Consider the following 6,598-nt stretch of genomic DNA (forward strand, 5'->3'; position numbering starts at 1 on the left):
TGGCGGCGCTGGGCTGCGGCGGGGCCCAACGGCACGACGGCGGCGGCGCGGGGCGGTGGCGTGGCTGGTTGGTGGCGGCGCGACGGCGGTCAGGGCCCCAAGCAGAGTGCGGCGGCTGCCTTGGTCTCGATGTAGGTGGAGGCGTGCGGGCAGGCGCCCGGCCAGATCCGCCCGGATCCTGTGCCGTGGGGCCGGCTGGCGGCGCGAGGTGGTGGCGGGTGCTCGTCTGAGCCCCGGGTGGTGGCTGGTCGCCGGCGGACGGGTCCTGGCTTCCCGATGGGGGTCAGCTGATGGTCATTGTGGCCGGCTGTGTTCGTGGTTGTGCGTGCCCGGCGACTTACGCGCTTCGAGCTCGCCGGGCGGCGAGGGTTGGGCAGTGGCCGGGGTGTGGCTGCTGCCCCGGCCCTGGGTGGCTCCACGACGCTTGGCAGGTCGTCTGCGGCAGCGGTTTTCGGCGTCGGCCCGTCCGTAGTCGACTTGTGTCGGCCTGCACTTCCTCTCCCCATTGTCCGGGCATTACTTCGTCGAAGGGTTGTCCTTCTCCCAGTTGCGATTCATCGCTCGTCTTGCGTCCGGCGCGGCAGGACCAAGCTCGTCTCGCGCTCGATGTAGCAGGACCGAGCTCGTCTCGCGCACGGTGTAGCAGGACCGACCTCATCTCGCAGACGGTGCCACTGGATCGAGCTTGTCTCGCGCCCGGTGCTGCAGGATGGGTCGATGGAGGCTTTTTTTGGCCGGCCTACTAGGCCTCGAGATTAGGGGATGCCTAGGGGTGTGAAATGCGGAACCTTTTCGCTCATCTCTTTGCTTGGGTAGCGGCGGATCTCGGGTGAGGTGGGATCAAGGTCTTGGATGCCGGGACGGCGGCTTTGGTGGTGGTAGCACGGTGCTCTTGGGCAGAGGCCGTGGCTTGGTGCTGCCCGGTGGCCATGGTCGTGTGGGCGGCGTGGTAGCCGGGGTGTGGCGTTCGGTGGCGGTGAGTGTTGACCGGGGTGAAAACCTGTTCTATCTTTGAATGGACCGGCGGCGGCGTAGGTCGTTCCCTTCTTGAAGGCGTCGTCGCGGCTCTCACTGCCCGTCGTGCTGCTCTAGGGGAAACTCTGATCCTCGGATCGGGCAGTGGCGGCGCTCCAGCGTTGTATCCTTCCTGAAGGCGCCGTCTTGGAACCCACGGTTCATCATATGTAGCTTCATTTCTTCGCGGTGGCGTGTCCCCGGTTGAGCCCTCGGTTGCTCTTGTAGTGCTGGGGGTGGTGTAGCTGCGATCAGCACCTATGTATCATGCCTTGGGTGTGTGTTGTGGTGACATGCGTTTATACCCGGTTGTTGTTGATCATTACTTTATATATAAAACGGGGCGAAAACCTTTTTCAACAAAGATTTTTGACGGGTATCTCAAACAGAAACTTGACCATAGGGAGGGTTGGAGCCAGGGTACCATAGTTCGACCATACATTATTCGGTGTGTGTTGGCATTTCTTGATGAACATAATGAGGAGCTAGGTATGAATATCACAAGCAAAATCCATTAGGGCGTGCAAAAACTTACATTTTTGATAGAGCTGAACACTTAATTTTCTTCTGAACTCCAAAATGACAATTGACCGAACAATTTCATAGTGGACCAAAGACAAAATCACCCGATTAAAAAGGACCAAGCATCATCATTCTAACGCACTCAACTGAGCACAAAATTACATTTACCTGTGGCTCAACACACTCAACAGTGCATGAAAATATCTGACCCGCGGTTAAACGCACTCCGGTGCACCCACTCTATATATGCATGTTTCTAAAAGAACTTCATTTATATACTGGCCCGCCGGATGAAGGGAGGAAGACTTCGTCCTAGTCGCTATGTGAGACGGGAATGAAAATGCTAAATAAATAATCATACATCTACGGATGGTTCAAAGAGAAGTTACAAACCTATCTTCCTACCATATTAAACCTCTCACCCCTCCATTTCAGGGTGAGCCCCTCCCCCCTCTCTCCTCCCTCTCCTTAACTTCAAATCAAATCTTGACACCTTAACCTATAAAACTAATTATGTAAAAGTTGTCCGTAGATGTACCATATCTTGTAAAAAAAACCTATATATGCATGGGACTACATACTCCACGTATTGTGTGAGACTACATATACGCACTCAGTAGAGCGGGCAAAGCAGATACCGTTGTTAGTGCACGACAAGCAAATACCATGTGAGACCATCATATTCTCAGGACTTCAACTCCGTAATGGTGTTGTGACTTTTGAGTTTTGACGGAGAAATGGAAGAAAAATGGAAGCTCCCTTGGATCTATCACAGAGATCGCTTCTATTTTGTACAGGTAGACGAGCGAGCAGCAAACAGCACGGAGGAGAGGCAAAGCTATACGGATCTCACCTACAGCAACACAAAGCAGCGGAGAAAAGAAGAAGAAACAGAGACGCGCTAACTGCAACCTTTGGAATTTTGGGCATGAATCACACGGCCGGGCCGGAGGCCGCTGAGGAAAGCTGTCCGGTCTCGTTGCTTTGGAGAAAACATTTTGTTAAGCCATCGATCATGAGCTTTACAACTTGATTAAAGGCAATTTGGGACCCCAACCCAAAAGAACGAATCCTAGCCCTGGGACAGGGGCCCTTTGTGACCTCATTTAAATTGAATATATATACTTGGCCATAAGTTCCTTGCTTAGTTCCACTGCCAACATTCTTATAGTGCTCACTCCACATGTCGAATTCTTTTCTCCAACATATGCTTTATCACGCGAGGTACCAAAAGTTTGATGGTGACATGAGCAAGGGTAGTTGATTACACAGCGAGTTGCATCCCCAGCTTCCTACTACAAATACACCATTGGAGCATCAGAACAAAGCCCATGCCTCGTTTCAAGCCAGCTACTCTCGTCTCTGGATCCCAGTAACCTACACCATTTCTTTATTTTTTTTCAAGCGTGAGGCATCACAGTGTAAAAGGTTTAAGGAAGTGTTGAACCCTTTGCTCGGGCCGCGGTTGTATACATATGCTATATGCCGTGGCTTACAAGAACGATCGAGAGGAGATCGATCGTGACTGTTACAGGAGGTTGAGAGAGATAAAACAGAAGAAGAGATAGAAAGAGATACAAGTTAAACAGCTTTCCTATCTCTACACAATATCTTCTAACACTCCCCCTCAATCTAAACCTCAGGAAACTTGTGCAAGGTTAAGATTATACTTGAACTCATCCAACCTCCTCATAGTGAGAGGTTTTGTGAAGCCATCAGCAAGTTGATTCCCAGTAGGTATAAACCGAATATCAAGTAGCTTTCGAGCTACTCTTTCTCTGACAAAGTGGAAATCAACTTCAATACGTTTGGTGCGTGCATGAAAAACAGGATTAGCTGAAAGATAAGTTGCTCCAATATTATCACACCATAATCTAGCAGCTTGTGGATCCTTGATTCCAAGTTCATAGAGCAATGTCTATATCCACATTACTTCTGCTGTAGCATTTGCCAAAGTTATATACTCAGCCTCTGTACTTGACCTTGAGACAGTAGCCTGTTTTCTTGCACTCCATGATATGAGATTAGTTCCCAGAAACACAGCAAAACCACCTGTAGACCTTCTATCATCAGCACACCCTGCCCAGTCTGCATCAGAATAAGCAGTAACAAGCAGAGATGGAGACTTGGTAATCTGAAGTCCAAGTCCTCCACAAAACTTAAGATACCTTAAAATCCTCTTAACTGTAGTCCAGTGAGTTGTTCTAGGTGCATGTAAATACTGACATACCTTATTCGTAGAGTAAGAAATATCAGGACGTGTAAGAGTCAGATATTGTAAAGCACCCACAACACTTCTATAATTTGTTGCATCTTCTGATCCAAGTGCTTTCCCACTCTCAAGTGTAAGTTTTTCAGAAGTGAAAATTGGTGTACTCATAGGTTTACAATTGTGTAGCCCTACTCTCTTGAGTATATCAGCAGTGTACTTTTTCTGCGTAAGAAGAATACCATCTTTGACTCGTTTGACCTCTATGCCAAGAAAGTAGTGAAGATCACCCAAGTCCTTGAGAGCAAATTCCAACTTGAGATCTTTGAGCAAACAAGTGGTAGCATCTGAACTTGAGCTTGCAACAATTATATCATCAACATAAACAAGTACAAATATAGTGATCTTGTCTTTATGATAAAAGAACAATGAAGTATCAGCTTTGGATGGTGTAAATCCAAGTTGTTGCAACTGCATGCTCAATCTTGAGTACCAAGCTCTTGGGGCTTGTTTCAGACCATACAAAGCTTTATCCAACTTACAGACATAATGTGGTGTGCTTCGATTCTCATATCCAGGTGGCTGCCACATGAACACTTCTTCCTCAAGAACACCATGAAGAAACGCGTTCTGAACATCTAGCTGCCGTAAACTCCATCCTCTGGAAATAGCAATAGATAATACAAGTCGAATAGTAGCTGCCTTAACAACATGACTAAAAGTATCTTCATAATCAATACCAAATCTCTGCTTAAAACCTTTGGCGGCCAATCTAGCCTTGTATCTGTCTATACTTCCATCAGATTTTCTTTTTATCTTATATACCCATTTGCAGTCTATAACATTGCTACCTTGCTTTGAAGGTACTAAGTGCCAAGTTCTATTTTTCATGAGTGCATCATATTCTATATCCATAGCCTCCTTCCAATCTTTATGTGCTAGAGCATCATGCAAATTATTTGGTTCACCAACAGTACTAAGAAAAACACGTTTGCCTCTGTCATACCGTACCGTACCATCCTTATACTCTTTATTTTTGTCGATACCTGACTATGACCTGGTGTGACGATAAGGAGCCGGAGATAGAGTTGTTGATGTAGACGCAGAATGATCCACAGACGATCCCAGCGCCAGATCCAAAAAAGATTCTGCACCGGGTGCTGTGCCTGTCCCCCTGTCGCCAGCTGCAGCCGCCACATCATCCTGCGGACAAGCGGCGCTCGGTGATAGGGACGCGCTCGCCCGCGGTGATAAGCGCTCGTCCGTGCCGTGCGGCGATAAGCGCTCGCCCGCGCCCTGCGATGATAGGCGCTCGCCCACGCCTGGACTAGCGGGCTCCACCTGGTGGGGCTGTCGGCCACGCGCGCGCATGCACCCGCGCCTGGGCTGGCGGCCTCGTCCAACCGCGGAGCGAGACAGGCGGGGTCCACCTGGTCGGCCACCCGTGCTCGAGACGCATGCAGAGGAGAGCGAGCCTCCTGGGATCGCGCGCCGCCAGGGACAGATGCGCTGACGCGAGGATCGGCTTGGGATCCAGCGCCGCTGCCAGCAGGATCAACATGGGATCCCGTGCTTGTCTTGTCCTGATCTGTACACATAAAATGACGACCAAAATCTGCAGAATCACAATTTTCATTGGAATTTTTCACAAGGTCAACATTATTTAAATCACCCCCGTGATCTGGAAGAAGGGATATTTCAGCACGGAGGAGAGCTCCTGCATTTGGATGAAGCTTGCCGAATGGAAAGAGATTTTCATCAACATCTCGAGAAATATAGATACACTAGTAGAAAACGGAGCTTTAAAACCGGTTCGTAAGGGCCTTTAGTGCCGGTTCCATAACTGGCACTAATGCCCTCCCCCCTTTAGTACCGATTCGGCACGAACCGGCGCTAAAGTGCCACCATGTGGCGTGACCTCGCGCCCTGGTATGGGGGACCTTTAGTACCGGTTGGTGTTACCAACCGGTACTAAAGGTTTTTTTTTTGAATTTTTTTGAATTTTTTTTGAAAATTTTGGAATTTTTTTTATTTTTATTTTTTTGATTTTTAGTTTTTCTGAATTATTTGGTGATTTAGTCTCTAATCACCTCTCTTAACTGCTAAAGTGTTGATCACTCATTCCAAATCATCTAACTTCCCGACCGGTCACCCATCCCTCTCACTACTCCAGCCCAAGCACGCTTAACTTTCGGGTTCTATTCTCCTTCATTTCCAAGTCTGCACTTGTTGTTTTCCTGACAATAGTAAGATGCCAATCCTATTAACCTCAGGAGTTTAGCTTGAGCATGAAGTCACACATTTCACTGTTTGAGTTTGAAACTATTATTCTAAAAAACAGTAATTATTTAGTAACACTAATATTTCTTGAATAAGTTTGACCATAGTTTGACCATAGTTTGACCAGATTTAACCAAAATTCAAAAAATTGAAATAATTATTTAGTAACACTAATATTCTTGAATAATTATGTAGTAACATTAATACTTCTTGAATAAGTAGTTTGACCAGATTTAACAAAAAAATTTAAAAAAACTTAAATTTGACCATATCTTTTTTTCCTTTTCGAATTTGAGGATTCTAAAAAATTGCAAACAGGCCGTAGGCGGTCTCCATCGGATGCGGATTTTCGTGCTGAATTTTTTTATATATTATACGTTTTCCCGACATCGTATGCAAAAGTCATAGCTGTTTTACATTTTCCCTACACTTTTTGCAAAACATGTCCAAATTTAAGTTTTCAAATTTTCCTAACTAGTAGATGTAGTAATATAACTACCTCTCGAAGGATTTTATTTTTTGAAGTTTTTATCATTTTCTTTTGATTTTTTCAGAACTGAAATGGCGACACAC

The sequence above is a fragment of the Triticum dicoccoides genome, chromosome 5A (assembly GCF_002162155.2).
Source record: "Triticum dicoccoides isolate Atlit2015 ecotype Zavitan chromosome 5A, WEW_v2.0, whole genome shotgun sequence".
Taxonomy (NCBI): domain Eukaryota; kingdom Viridiplantae; phylum Streptophyta; class Magnoliopsida; order Poales; family Poaceae; genus Triticum; species Triticum dicoccoides.